The 16,318-nt window shown below is 42.0% G+C and overlaps 1 pseudogene; it reads right to left on the bottom strand.

Moving 5' to 3' along the window:
- Nucleotides 1-596: 596 nt before the first annotated feature.
- On the bottom strand, nt 597-1,538 carry LOC128050002 (40S ribosomal protein SA-like; annotated as a pseudogene).
- Nucleotides 1,539-16,318: the final 14,780 nt, after the last annotated feature.

Below are 16,318 nucleotides of genomic sequence, written 5' to 3'. Positions count from 1 at the left end.
AAAGTTAAGACAGAAAAGAGGCTGGCTGCTTCTTGGAGCAGCCAGTGATTTGGAAGGAGCATTTCTTCTTCAAATTGATCATCATCAGAATACATCAAGTGCTTCCATGGTGGCTCAGCAGTAAAGAATCTGCCTGCAATGCAGGACCCAAAGGAGATGTGAATTCACCCCCTGGGTTGGGAAGATTCCCCTGGAGGAGGGCATGGCGATCCACTCCAGTATTCTTGCCTGGAGGATCCCATGGACAGAAAAGCCTGGCTGGCTACAGTCCACGAGGTCGCAGAGAGTCAGACACGACTTAGCAAATACGCACAGAGTACATTAAACACAAATTGGGGGAATGTCCACTTTTAATGTTTTATGTAAATTCCACCTACAACTAAAAAGTTAAGATTTGACCACTTGTCCCTATAGCTTATAGGTAAGACTTTGAAACTGAACCCCTTCCTCCACCAAATGGTCAGTGTATCACCCCCAGGGTGCTTTCTATGTGTTGTTGACATTGTTATTTTCTCATGGTTTTCATCAAGTAATCCAGGTTGTTATTTTTTAATATTATAGTATATTTTTTAACGTGATATGAGAGTCATGAAAGGTTATTGTGTGCTAAAATGAAAATTGATCAGGCCCTGGGGACTTCTTTTCTTCCAGTGCCTGCCTCCATTCACTATCCAGTCAGCAGCCCAAGCAGTGGGAACGGCAGACCAGTCTCCCAGCAGCGAGTGTGCTCTCCATTCTTCAGTAGGAAACTGCTGCATGGGCACCGAGGACACCTGCCCACCTTCAGACCAGCCTGGGACTTGGGACTGAGTAGCAGTAAATTTGGGAACTGCTTGTTCATTCATCCTGAAATCCCTCCTTTGTAACAGCCTTTAATGCAACAGCCTGAGCTTCCTTTTCAGTCCCTTTAGGGCCTCTGAAGAAGTACAGATTCCATGTGACCTTCCATGGGTGTTCACAGGAGAAGGTGCCATGCCTGTGCCGAACTTTTTGGGTCAGCATCCGCCACATCAGGCTCACCAAGTGAGCCCCCTTGCTGTAGAGGGTGGTCTCTGTCTTCCCCACTAGAGCCTTCACACGGTGCAGAGGAGCATCTGTATTCTGCTGAGTGACTGTAGGCAGGTTAACATAAAGTGCCACTGTGAGAGGCTAGTGACCAACCCTGGGTCAGTCACCACCAGAAATCACGGCTCACAGAAGGCTGCCTGAATCTGGCTGGTGAAGATTCCAGGAGTTAAGTGGCCAGCAATCGGAGTGGCTCCATGGCAGCTGCAAATTTTATTTAGCACAGCTCAATCGCCAGTATTTGTGGATTATATGATACTGTTATCAGCTGAGTTTGCCAGCAAAAGCTTCTAAGCTTTCCCAGTTTCTCTACAGATATATGAATTAGATTCCACTTTTTTAATTTTTTTTTTTGTAGATATGCTGTTCCATTTGGAAGTCAAGGTCAATGTCACCTAGTGGGTTACTGCTGCAAGGAATCTATGGACATCCTTATCTCTCATTAGCAAAACATCAAGGTCTCTGGATGTCATGAAAGTTTCCCATTACATTACAATAGGAGCCTAGAACAATGCTATATGGACTCCTCTCTGGGCTGGGAGGGATTGGGGGCAGGAGGAGCAGGGGCCGACAGAGAATGAGATGGCTAGATGGCATCACTGGATGGATGGACATAGGTTTGGGTAAATTCCAGGAGTTGGTGATGGACAGGGAGGCCTGGCATGCTGAGATTCATGGGGTCTGAAAGAGTCGGACATGACTGAGCAACTGAACTTAACTGAACTGAACTGGTTAGCCCAGAAAGGTGAGTTGTATTTTATTTGCACTTTTATTATTATCAACTCGCACATTTTTTCAGGTGTACTGTTGGTTTATATGTCTTCATTAGTGAATGATCATGATGTTTTCCAGTTTTTCTTTAGAGACTGATTTTTGCAAAGTTGGAAACATCTTTTATGTAACAGCTGGCTTCAACACTAATTCCTCAAATGGGTTGCTAAAATACTTTCTCAGTTTAGACTTTCTTTTTTAAATTGTTTAACAAAGATCTTGTTAAAATTGTTTTAACAAGCAACTTTTATTTATATTTTTTATAGTTTTTGGTAAAAAAAAAAAAAGTGAGGTACTGAAAATAGTTTTTCAGGGAAACTAATCTAGCAGTGGTAGGAAGGGTTGATTAGCCAAGGAAAGCTCAATTAGTATATCAGTTCAGAATTGAAAAATGATACAAGGTTCTGCAGTCAAAAGCCAGAAATGGAAACAAAATTTAATGAATAAGCATCAGATGCCTTTTAAAGGATGTGGTGCTAGTGGTAAAGAACCCACCTTCCAGCACAGGAGAGGTAAAGAGATGTGGGTTTGATCCCAGGGTCGGGAAAATCCCCAGAGGAGGGCATGGCAACCCACTCCAGTATTCTTGCCTGCAGAATCCCTTGGACAGAGGAGCCTGGTGGGCTACAGTCCATGGGATCACAGAGTGGGACACGACTGAACTACTTAGCATGCACACAAACCTTTTACGGGAAGAATGATAGGAATTGGTTCAATGTATGTTCTAAAGAGATATGTCACAAATGATTCCAAAATTTGAGAAAGAAGAAATGTACCAGTGCTAGTAACATAAAATGTTGGTATGCTGCCCCACTGTTTTTCCCAAAGTTTGTTTTATTCAATTTTAAGTAAACAGTTTATGGTGACAACAGTCTACAAATATGAACACTGAGGAGTCTTGGGAATTTTTTTCTGTCTTTGATACACATTCTTAAATAACCAAACTCATGTTTTGTTATATTTCATTATAACCACTGATTGTGTTGTGAGCAGTAGATAAACAGGATTTTCTTCCCTCTCACTTCCTTCTGTAGCTGTGCTACCCCTCCTGTCCCACACTGGTACCAAGTCATAGGTGACTGGTTGCAATGATCTGCTGTGACATGAGACCCCAGTCTCCCGATCTACTTTCCTTCCTGCACCTATATGCCAGAATTACCTCCCACTACATATCTAAGCCTAAGCACACTGCTGCTGCTGCTGCTAAGTCGCTTCAGTCATGTCCGACTCTGCGACCCCGTAGGCGGCAGCCCACCAGGCTCCCATGTCCCTGGGATTCTCCAGGCAAGAACACTGGAGTGGGTTGCCATTTCCTTCTCCAAAGCGTGAAAGTGAAAAGTGAAAGTGAAGTCACTCAGTCGTGCCCGACTCTTTGCGACCCCACGGACTGCAGCCTACCAGGCTCCTCGGCCCATGGGATTTTCCAGGCAAGAGTACTGGAGTGGGGTGCCATCGCCTTCTCCGCCCAAGCATACTACATATATGGAATCATGTGCAATGGCAAATGTTCTGGCCGATCGGGAGCCTGGAAGGAAAATGGTTAAAAGACCAAGTTCAAGGAGGTCTGGTGTAGAGGCGTGTGGATCGACATAGGAGAATGAGCACATGTGGAGAACAGAAAGTAGCACTGATGCCTTGCTGTCTCTGGGCATAGGACCATGGCACCTCGTTCATAAAAGGTTGTCACAGGAATCCCATAGAGTGTATTCGTTCCCACTTTCTCTGTCCATCTGACAACGCCTTATCTACAATTCTAAAATCCAAATGTCTCTGACATCCAACAGTTATTTTTCTTTTTGCAAACTCATTTGGCAGCAGCAAATTAGTTGAAGTGACATGATGACATTTATAGTTGTAATTACTATTAATAAAGGTAATACATCAGAGAACCCAGATGTCACATGATTTTCCAATGCAGTAAGGATTACAATGGGGAGAAGAGCACCAGCATTACTAAGAATTCAGGTGGTGACTCTCTCTTGCAGCCTAGAGCTGGAGAATGTGTTACAAGGCTAAACTCACTAGTAACAGTAAAAATGAATAAAATCCCCAAACAACGAAGGCTGGTAGTACTGCTTAACCATCAGAAGCCTGGTGGGTGCTACTGATGATAATGACCCTCATGCCATCTATCACTTTTGCACCAGCTCCTGTCCCTCAGCTCACATCTATGGTTGCAACAAAGATCATTTACAACCAGCTGATGCAGGGGTTGGGTTCATGAATGGGTAAGCTGGGGATATGAGTACAAGACAGAATTAGATGACAACTCTACTATAGCTTCATTCCAGGTAAGACAGTGATGATAGGAAACTATCTCCATGATCAGAGGTTTCAGGCAGTGCCCTACTCATCCATTCTGTGGGGACACAGAAGTGGTTCAAGCTTAGAAGATATATGGAATTCTGGGCAATGGGAAGTGGCTTGGCTGACCAGGGTCCTGGAAAGAGAAATGTTGAAAGGTCAGTTTCAGCGAGTTCTGGCTAGAGACGTGGGTTTGGACATGCGATTATGGTCGCACATTGTAGACATATTTGTATCACGTGTTAATGCCCACCAGAGATCTCCACCATGAAACAACACTAAACATCCTGGTAAATCAGATTGAATCAGCCAGTTTACATGAGCCAGCCTCTGTCATCATCCACTCCAGTGCTGACACACTGGTGCATAAAAGAAATATCCATGATGACAGAGTTGGAGGCTATGCAACATAAGGGCTGCTACCTGCCAAAGCCACAAAACAGCCAACCTGCCAGCAACAGAGACCTCTGTTGAGCTGTCTATATGGCACCAGCTGGTCACTGGGAGGCCAGCAGAATACACTGGACTCCTTCCACATTAGAAGGTATAGAGATGCATTTTGATAAGAACGGACACATACTACAGTTATGGAGTCATTTTTCCTACCCATGAATCCCTAGCCAGCACCATTGTTCTAGGATCTATAAAACGTATGAGTCATCACTACAAGACTCCACAAATATTATGTCAGGTCAAAGGACCCACTCTATTGAAAAGGGGGTTTGTTGATGGTCTGTGACACATGATCCACCAGTCATATTACACACAGTGCCACGCAGAAGCTGCTGGCCAGATAGAGCAACGGAATTGGCTGCTGCAAGATAACAAGTACGTACAAGTTCAGAGATGATATGTTACAATGACTTCATTCCTTCTGGACATAGTGTCCACTTTAACTCAGAGGTCTTTATATGATGCTGTGTCCCTAGTAAATAGAATGTGTAAACCAGAAACCAAACTGCAGGAGCAGGATTAATCCCACTTGTCATCAGTCTAAGTGACTCACCCGGCAAATGTGTGGTTCCCATCCCTGCCACTCTGGGTACTCTTCCCTCAAAAAAGAAGCATTTCCACCAGGACACGACAAGACCTCTACTCAACTATCAGCTAAGGGTTGCCTCCTGGATGCCTCATGTTCCTCTTGCAAATGACCAGAGCATGAATGCAGTTAGTATGTTGATAGGAGTAATTGACCATTTTCACCAGCAGAAGTAATACAAAGTGGGCAGGGAGCAATATGTCTGATACTCAGATGATCATTGGGGTACCTCTTGGTGCCCCCTTCCCAAGTTTTGGTGGTCAATGGAAAAGTTTGGTGGAAAAAACTTAGTAATACTTTTCTGAATAAAGCTAGGTTATCTGGGACCCAGAAACCTCAGGAATGTTGGTCTGGATCATGCCACAGGAATGATAAACGTCCTTCCATGAACCTCTGTCTTAGAATCAGACCCTGTGGAACCTAGTCTGAGATTCATGTTTATTTAAAGGGGACTCCTCCAAAAGCCTGGCAATGTCATGTACTAAAAGACTCTGATGCTGGGAGGGATTGGGGGCAGGAGGAGAAGGGGACGACAGAGGATGAGATGGCTGGATGGCATCACGGACTCGATGGACGTGAGTCTGAGTGAACTCCGGGAGTTGGTGATGGACAGGGAGGCCAGGCGTGCTGCGATTCATGGGGTCACAAAGAGTCGGACACGACTGAGCGACTGAACTGAACTGAACTGATTGTGGTATAATGGGCTTTCCCAGTGGCTCAGATGGTAAAGAATCCACCTGCAATGCAGGAGACCTGGGTTCAATCCCTGGGTTGGGAAAATCCCCTGGAAGAGGGCATGGCAACCACTCCAGTATTCTTGCCTGGAGAATTCCCATGCACAGAGGAGCCTGGCGGGCTACAGTCAGTGGGGTTGCAAAGAGTCAGACACAACTGAGCGACTAAGCACACACACACATATGGTATAAATATTGTCTTCCTTTTTTTAAATCTGAAAAGCTTGTAATTTTAAAGTGTTGTTGGCCCCAATGTTTTCAGAAAAGGGATTTCAGACTTGTGTTTATTGAATAAAATAGAACAGGGGAAAGACGCCATAAGGATTATATTATAGATCTTTTAGGCGTCTTTTATATTTGCTTGTAACCAACACTTGCACCTTTTGTCTTCTTTCTTCTTTGCAAAAATCAGTCTTCCTCTACTACTGCCTGATTCAGGAAACTTTCATAGGCTTTGCTCTCCAAGGTGTCGGCTAAAAAGATGCAAAAAGTGAGAGTAGTGAGTTAAGCTTTATTTGGGTCAAAATGAGTACTGCAGTCCAGGAGATAGCACTTCAGATAGCTCTGAGAGACTCCTCCAACGAGGTAGTAGGGGAAGGTCAATATATAAGATTTTGGTGAAGGGGAAATTCAATGCAATGAAGTGCTTACTTCACAAGAAGTTTTCTGCTGGTCAGGAGGAGTTGGTGTCACCATGAATGGATTTAGTGCTTTCCTAGATATGAGGAGATGTAAGGATTCAGTTCAGTCACTCAGTTGTGTCTGACTCTTTGCGACTCCATGAATCACAGCACGCCAGGCCTCCCTGTCCATCACCAACTCCCGGAGTTCACCCAAACTCATGTCCATCGAATTGGTGTTACCATCCAGCCATCTCATGCTCTGTCGTCCCTTTCTCCTCCTGCCTCCAATCCCTCCCAGCATCAAAGTCTTTTCCAATGAGTCAACTCTTCACATGAGGTGGCCAAAGTATTGGAGTTTCAGCTTCAGGATCAGTCCTTCCAATGAACACCCAGGGTTGATCTCCTTCAGAATGGACTGGTTGGATCTCCTTGCAGTCCAAGGGACTCTCAAGAGTCTTCTCCAACACCACAGTTCAAAAGCATCAATTCTTCGGCGCTCTGCTTTCTTGACAGTCCAACTCTCACATCCATACATGACCACTGGAAATTGGGATCATGAAATCAGTCCTGAAAATAACTAACCGTCTAAAGACCTGTTCCGCCAGCTTCCCTGGAGCACAGACTGCCCCACTCGCCACCCTGAACTCCCCTCAGGGGTTGTTGAAGGTCCGCAGTTGCAGCAGCTCAGGGTTCAGTCTCTGCAGGTAAATGCCCTTGTTGTTGTTGTTCAGTTGCTGGCAAATGCTTTTGGCAATTGCTAATTTGTGGTTGACAAACGTTCACTTTTCCTTCTCATAATCTTCAGACAGTGACATCTTAGAAGACCTACTGTTCATTTTTAAATTTTTACTAGATTATATCTTTCCCAGTACAAATATATTATTTTCTAAGAAATATTCTCCTCAAATCTTCTGAATTAACAATAAGCAAATTATCCTCCACTAATAGTTTATGATTATATAAAGTTTTCTCTTTGACATGTTTTAAAAATTACTTGGCAAAGATGAAGAGTAATCACTGGAGCGAGTACTTATATCTAATAATTAGGAATATACATTCTAACCACATTTCTCAAAGAGATTGCTTCCATGTAAACACTATGGTTTTTTACATGGAAGCGTACAGAAGTGTTATCTGGCATTATAGCTCCACCAAGTGGCAAAACTGACATGAAACTGTAGGATTATATTCTTAATCTCAAAATGCTATCAGTTTAACTTCCATACTAGAATTCCTACTAAGGCTGTGTTCATAATCAAATATCTCCTCATTTCAAAGCACAACCTGAGCTATTTTTAATTTGGTAATTCTGATGATTTTATTTATGGACCTGATACGGAGCATTTAGATTTGGGGGGCGGGGAGGAGGAGGCAGGTATAGATATTGAAGAAAGCACACCTTCCTACTATTTATTTTGATTCTTTACCATCTGTGAATTACCATTTACTACTGCAAATGGCTATTGTCAGGCCTAAGGTCCTCTCTGACTTTTGGCCAGAGGCAGTTCCTTACCGTGTGGGCCTCTGTTTACCGGCGCTCACAAACCCCCGTCTTGCCTGTCACTCCGAGAAACAGATCCAAAAAAGGAGGAGAAACAGCGAGGCAGGAAGAGCGAAAGTCAAGCCACGGTCTTTCTCCGACCTCATCTCAGGAGTGACATCCCACCACCATCATCGTTTTTCCTGTTGATTAGAGACGCGTCCAGCGCACGATCAAGGGGAGGGGATTACAGACAGCAGAAACACCAGGAGGCAGGGCTCTCTGGGGGGGTCATCTTAGAGGCTGCCTACCACAGTGCTTCCCTGAAATAAGTGCATAACCCCCGAAATGCTCATACTTTATAAAAATTCAAATACCGTATCGTTCACTCGCAGACACTAATAATTTTATTATCCATACTACGGTTTACTATTATGCTCTGGGCTTCCCAGATGGCACAATGCTGGAGACACAAGTTTGATCCTTAGGTCAGGAAGACTCCCTGGAAGAGGAAATGGCAACCCACTCCAGTATTCTTGCCTGAGAAATTCCAGGGACAGAGGAGCCTGGAGGAATACAGAACACGTGGTCTCAGAGTTGGACACGACTGAGCAACGAGCACACACAGTACTGTGCTCGAGGTATACTGTTCTAAATGTTTTAACACATGTTTACTCATTAATTCGGAGAAGGCAATGGCACCCCACTCCAGTACTCTTGCCTGGAAAATCCCATGGATGGAGGAGCCTGGTAGGCTGCAGTCCATGGGGTCGCAAAGAGTCGGACACAACTGAGCAACTTCACTTTCACGTTTCACTTTCATGCATTGGAGAAGGAAATGGCAACCCACTCCAGTGTTCTTGCCTGGAGAATCCCAGGGACGGGGGAGCCTGGTGGGCTGCCGTCTATGGGGTCGCACAGAGTCGGACACGACTGAAGTGACTTAGCAGCAGCAGCACTCATTAATTGTCAACTCTCTAATCCTTGTAACAACTCTATAACACTATTACTAATTCCATCACACAGATGAGGAAAAGGGGGGCCCAGAAAAATTAAGCACGTTGTCAAGATTTGAAACTGGGCCATCTGGCTCCAAGGAGAACACAGTGTTCAAGATGATTTCTATTTGCCATACAACAGAAATTGTAAATTGAAGATAAGGAACATCATTGAAAATAAAGATAAAAGCAGATTTCCCACAGTGATTCTAGCTTCCTACTATTCCAGCTGATACATTTTAAAATATAAAGGCAGTGCTTTTTCTTCACCTTCAATAGCCCTAGTTTAGGCCAATATCCTGGCATTATTGTTAATTCTTTCACCCTCAAAAGTGTTGCAATTTGGATAATAATTTATTATTTGTTTTAATATATAGGTTGCCAGGTGGTACTAGTGGTAAAGAATCCAACTGCCAATGCAAGAGATAAAAGAGACTTGGGTTCCATCTCTGGATCAGGAAGATCCCCTGGAAGAAGGCATGGCAACACCCCCCAATATTCTTGCCTGGAGAATCCCACGGACAGAGGAGCCCAGTGGGCTATAGTCGGACATGACTGAAGTGACTCAGCATATATATATACACATATTCAAAGTGTCCCAACACATCTGAAGAATACCATACATTTCATCACTGGAGAAAATTTAGTCTTCCCACCATACCTCCAAGTGATTCTGATGTGGTGCTAACAGTTGATAGCCACTTTTTTAGATGTAAAAAAAGTAATGATAAAATAGTGTCATAGTGATTATGCCTTGATTAGGGAGCAGCACAAATCATTTAGCTGCTGCTGCTGCTGCTAAGTTGCTTCAGTCGTGTCCGACTCTGTGAGACCCTATGGACAGCAGCCCACCAGGCTCCTCTGTCCCTGGGATTCTCCAGGCAAGAATACTGGAGTGGGTTGCCATTTCCTTCTCCAAATCATTAGCTAGCTCCCACATAAATCTAGCGGCAGAAACTCGAACGTATGGGAAAAAGTAAGAAAAGTTGTCTTTAGAGTTTGTCTATCACTTTGTCCTTCATAAATACAATGTAAAATGTGGGTCTAGTTAAGTTGATCAATTTTACCAGCAGAATTATCCCAACTAGACAGATTACAGTCCAAGATTTTTAAGAAATTATTTTAGTTTGCCTATACTTATTACATTGAGTTGTTAAGCAAGTGAATGCTTCCATGATTAATAAAATGCATTTGTTTTTAGAGTAAGAGAAAAACAGACTAAAAATTGTTGAAAAAATAATTAAAAGTTTATATATAGAAAATAACTAAGAACATGCAAATTTTCAGATACTAAAATTAGCAGAAAAAGGCTGCATTTTGACCTTTAGCCAGAAGAGGGCATTACATGACTACCATTTGATGGCATGTATATAAATATACATTTTTTTAATCTAGAAAGACTAGATAAATGGAAAAAAAAACAAACAAAACAAAAACCATGAATGATAGCATCCAAAACCTATACTAGCATCCAAATCCTTACAGACAAGAATTTAAGATGACGGGATATCATTCATTGTTAACATTTAAAGGACCCTAGGACTGCCACCCCCCATTCGAATTTCTTCATTTTACAAATGATACAGCTGAAGTTCATGCCTGAGATCCCCAGGGCCAGCACTGTCATCTGAGAGTGAATTCTTCTCTAACAACCCTCACCCGAGACCCACCCTTCTATAGCCTCCAGCTCACCACCCCATCAAAGCACTATCTTGAAAGCTGACATGGGGGCTGACCGATTCATGTTAGAACTTCAGCAGCATTGGCAACACCAAGAAAAGAAGCAGCAGCTCATTCTTAAATACTGAAGGTAATGCAATTTAAACATAGACATTTTTATTGTGACCATACCTAGGAAATGTTTCTTAGTAGAATTTAATTCTCTTTAAAGTGAAATCAACATGCTCCTTCATGAAAAGGACACAAGAGAAAGCAGCAAACCCTACACTCATTTTCCTGTGGCCCAAATAATGTTGGTCTTTGGTCACAAGATAATAGCAGTGTAGAATTAGAACATCAGCAACCAGATTGTCTCTCTTATTTACAAACATTTTATAATGGGTTGGGGAGATCTGCTGGAGAAGAGATAGGCTACCCACTCCAATATTCTTGGGCTTCCCTTGTGGCTCAAGGGGTAAGGAATCCACCTGCAATGTGGAAGACCTGGGTTCCATCCCTGGGTTGGGAAGGTCCCCTGGAGAAGGGAAAGGTTACCCACTCCAGTATTCTGGCCTGGAGAATTCCACTGACTGTATAGTCCCTGGTGTAGCAGAGTTGGACGTGCCTGAGCGACTCTGACTTTCACTGTGCTAGATTATATATGTGTTATCTCTCTTAGTTCTTACTTGGTATGAGTATCTTTTTTTGTTTTTCTGTTTTACCGACTCAGAAATTGAGGTCCAGGGAAGTTAGAAATTTTCCCCAAATTATATTGCCTTAAATAATAGACATGATTTTTAAGTGCAGGTTTATGTAACAATGACAAACCAGCTTGCAGGAGTCACCATAAAGCCCTCTAAATATTTACCGTTTGAAGCTGTATGAAAATATGAATAAGGCAGAGAAATTACATGCAATTTTGTCTTTTACTTCCCTAAATACCTTTCATTTTTACTGAAAAGGAAATACACTTCATACCATTATTTTCAATAGTTCCACAGTTCAATAGATTTTGTGTTCACCTATTGGGCTTAAGTTCATGATTCCTCCAGCTATAGTATAAGATGTTTCCACTTATAATCACAGAATTAAATGTATATGAAGCCTCATAAGATGAACTTGTATGCACATTTCCAAAGTTATTTTCTGACTTACATTCTGAAGATCTATGTTGCAGTGATATTATTTCCTATGGAATAATAACCAGCTTCTTTTTATAATTAATTTAATATATGAAGAATCCCATGGGCAGAAGATCCTTGGGGGGTATAGTCCATGAGGTTACAAAGAGTTGGACACAACTGAGTGACTAAGCACAGCACAATGATAAAATACTATCTGATAGTATATCTTCTTATTTTCAAGTGGACCTTTTGTGTAGAGAACGTGTGAGCTTGTTAGAGGTAACTTCCTTTCTTCGTACATGTATGAAATGCTTCACAGTATATAATGCATTCATTCATTCACTCACTGATTCATTTTCACACACTTAACAAGTATTACTGAATAATATCTAAGTGCCCAGCACTTTTATAGGTGCAGGTAGGATAGCAGTAATCAAAATAAAGTCCGTGGGCTCAAGTAACTTACTTTCTTATATTATACACGGTCTTAGTCCCTTTGGGCTGCTTTAGAAACACCATAGACTGAGTGACTTATACAACAAACACTTATTTCCGTTAGTTCTGGAGACTTGGGTAGTCCAGGAGCAAAGCACTCGCAGATTTGGTGTCCGGAGACACCTAACTCGCTTCCCAGTTCATAGACCAAAGTCTTCCAGTGGTCCCCTTATATGACTGAGGAAAAAATGAGAGACCTCTCTGGGTGTTCCTTTTTATAAGGACGCTAACCCCATCCGTGAGGGCTCCACCTTCATAAGCTAATCACCACCCAAAGCCTCCATCCCCTAAAATCATCACATTGGGGATTGGGATTTCAACATAAGAATTGTGCAGGAGTACAAGTATTCAGTCCACAATAGATACCAATAGTTACTATGGTAGGCATGGGAAGAAGAAGTAAGCTAAATATAAATCCAGATTTTTCCCTTCTTTAATTCTTTCCATTTACACACTATGATTGACCTCACAGAAAGAAACCATTAGCAAAGATGCAAAAGGAGAGCTATTTTTCATCAATTCTGTTCACTTTCCCTTTGCAAACTGTCTTCTTTCTCATTTGTCACAATCCCCATTCAACCCAGACCCTTCTGCCTTTGGTCTGAGGGGCAACCAGGGGCACCCATTATATCACTCCATTCTAGATCTTTTTCCTTGGTGGTGCCAAATATTCCCTGTGATTTGTGATTCTTTTCTGGCTATACATGTAACTGTCTCTCCTATCTTCTTAAGATGATTTTAGATAGGTTTCTATCTTGACATGCTGTTTTGATAAGAATGCTATTAATAACTATTCACTAAAGAGCATAGACTCATCATTCTACTAAATAAATGTCTTTGAAGAATTTTTGCGTACACTAGATTGAGTATAATGCTAAACTCTATTCATACGCCATTTATTATTTATAGCCTTCTCTATGTACAACAAATCTGTCCCAGCATCTTCAAGGTGATCAATCTCCTAGAAACCAAAAATGGACTCACCTGACAAGGAGTAGATTGAATAAGTAGGAGTTTGTCATTCACTGTCTGTGACAGAGTCACTGAAGAAGGACTGCTCTTGATTGCCAGATCAAGGATGCAGTTCCATCATTTCAGCAGGCAGTGGTCAATGTAGTGTGAAATACTATATCAAAGTAAGCCTAGGAAACAGAGAATGGGTTTTCATATTGCAACACAGTATGGAAATGTTATTTTAGTATAAATATATACTAGAAATGATCTAAGATTATTAAAGCAGGATTAATAATGCAGGATTTAATCTTGCCAGTGCTTAATACCTTTTGCACAGTGTCCGACTCTTTTGTGACCCTATGGACTATAGCCCTCCAGGCTCCTCTGTCCATGGGATTCTTCAGGCAAGAATACTGAAGTGGGTTACCATTCCCTTCTCTAGGGGATCTTCCCCACCCAGGGATCGAACCCATGTCTCTTACATCTCCTGCACTGGCAGGCAGGTTCTTTACAACTAGCACCACCCAGGAAGCCCATATAGACCCTAAGAATAAGTCACCATAAGATCACCATAAGACTCTATCTTCCCTGTTCCATCACAAAGTGTAACTGCCCCTCCACCCCCATTGCCTCCCCAACTTTGTCCTAATACACACACATACACACACATATTTTGGATCCTATCCAATAACAAAACAGTACAAAGATTACTAGTCAACAATCCAAAACACAAACCAAGTACAAGACCTCATGGGAAGAAGTGGTTAAAAGGATGAAGACTTGTTGGAGAAATACTGTGATAAAAGTGACCACAATCAGTGGATAACTGTATAAGGTGGTCCAAGTATTAAAAACTAAAACCCTATACATTTTGGATAAAAGTTAATGAAAGAGAAAACCACTTTCATATATCTATCCTGCAGTGACACAAACACGAAAGTAAAAGTTTATCTGCTCATGTCCATTTTCCTGGCTGGTTTAATCATGTGATTGTGGACTTTAATTCTCTTCTTTCTTTGGTGGAGGTAAAAATGCTGCAATAATCTGTAACAGAAAAGCAGATACTACTTCCTGAGATTGTTCAGCATAATATATATATATAATATATATATACATACCATATATATATGTCTAAATCTATTTCTATATCAAAATATTCATTATTTATGATAGAAGGATTATTCCATCATATCATTTAAATTGTTAATGAAATGTGCCAATGAGGAAAAATGGTTTTAGTGCAAATTATAAATCAGTTTAGAAATACTTTCAGAAACTAACATAATATTGTACATCAGTTTTATTTCAACTAAAAAAAAAAACCAGAAAATACTTTCAAGTAAAGTACACAGAATGCTCAGTAATGATTTCACAACTAGAGTCAATTTGTGAGACCAGAATTTGAGATAAATACTTTAACCAGAGACCAAGAGTTAGGCCATGCTGGAAGGTTACTTTGTTGGTATCCTTCCAAAATTTCTGACAAGAAATGTCACCTGTGCTGTGTTTTAAACGCCCAAGTGTTTGGCAAGGATTCTTAAAGACTATTTTTTAAAAAAGATAAATTGTTTTCAGATCAAGTGAAAGGTGTATCCACTAGTGGTGTGGCAGAGAGGGAGGTGGGCTGGAGCAGAAGTGATTAGGAGGCCCTTTCATTTGTACCGTGGGCAGGTCGCCCGAAACCACCACCCTCAAATCAGTTTGAAGCCCCTGTGTTTGTTGAGGCTTCCCAGGTGGCACTGGAGGCAAAGAGCTTGCCTCCTAATGCAGGAGACTTAAGAGACACAGTTTCATCCCTGGGTTGGGAAGATCCCCTGGAGAAGAGCATGGCAACCCACTCCAGTATTCTTGCCTGGAGAATTCCATGGACAGAGGAGCCTGGTGGGCTACAGTCCATGGGGTCACAAAGAGTCAGAAATGACTGAAGTGACTTAGTACGCATGTATTCATGTTTTGCTTGTTTGTTATTCCAGGTCCTAAAAGCTAAAGTGTTTCTGAGGAGAGGCAAAAGTTGGGGATGATAATTTTGAACCACACACACACACACACAAATGTGTTACAAACCTAAATGTTTTAGGTGTGAAAATTAAGAAGCAAAACATAGGCTTGTGTGGGGTGGATAATTTTCCCTCTGCTCCTTTGAGTTCTTAGCTGAGACCTCTGTAATAAAAGACGGTTAATAAGAGAAAAACAAACAGATATTTATAAACCTGTGTACCTCATGTATACATGAGAGAGAGCAAGGGGAAAATGAGTGATTGAAAGAGGTGGCTCAGGATTTAGACTAAAATACTATAGTAATAAGGAAGAATTGATGCTTTTGAACTGTGGTGCTTGAGAAGACTCTTGAGAGTCCCTTGGACTGCAAGGAGATCCAACCAGTCCATCCTAAAGGAGATCAGTCCTGGGTGTTCATTGGAAGGACTGATGTTGAAGCTGAAACTCCAATACTTTGGCCATCTGATGTGAAGAACTGACTCATTTGAAAAGACCTTGATACTGGGAAAGATTGAAGGCAGGAGGAGAAGGGGATGACAGAGGATGAGATGGTTGGATGGCATCATTGACTCAATGGACTTGAGTTTGAGTGAACTCCGGGAGTTGGTGATGGACAGGGAGGCCTGGTGTGCTGCAGTCCATGGGGTTGCAAAGAGTAGGACACAACTGAGCAACTGAACTGAACTGAACTGTGTGTGTGTGTGTGTTGTGTGTTAGTCAGTCATGTCTGGCTCTTTGTAGCCCCATAGACTGTAGCCCACCAAGTTCCTCTGTCTATGGAGATTGTCCAGGCAAGAATACTGGAGTGGGTTGCCATTTTCTCCTCCAAGGGATTTTCCCACCCAGGGATCAAACCTGGGTCTCACTTATTGCAGGCATATTTTTTTTTTTACAATCTGACCGACCAGGAAAGCCCCCTCTAGGCCTCTTATGGGAGAATAAATAATTTTTAAGAAGATGAGTAGGTGGGAGGAATGATAGTTTGCAATGAAGTGTGTTATCAAGCTTTAGTCTCCTCTCCTGTGATGTCAGTCTCTCTTGATTTGTGAAACTCCCAGGGAGAGGATTTATGAC

This window comes from Budorcas taxicolor, chromosome 6, assembly GCF_023091745.1.
Source record: "Budorcas taxicolor isolate Tak-1 chromosome 6, Takin1.1, whole genome shotgun sequence".
Lineage (NCBI taxonomy): Eukaryota > Metazoa > Chordata > Mammalia > Artiodactyla > Bovidae > Budorcas > Budorcas taxicolor.
Note: the sequence above shows the minus strand (reverse complement) of the source record. Positions and strands in the feature narration are given on the sequence as shown.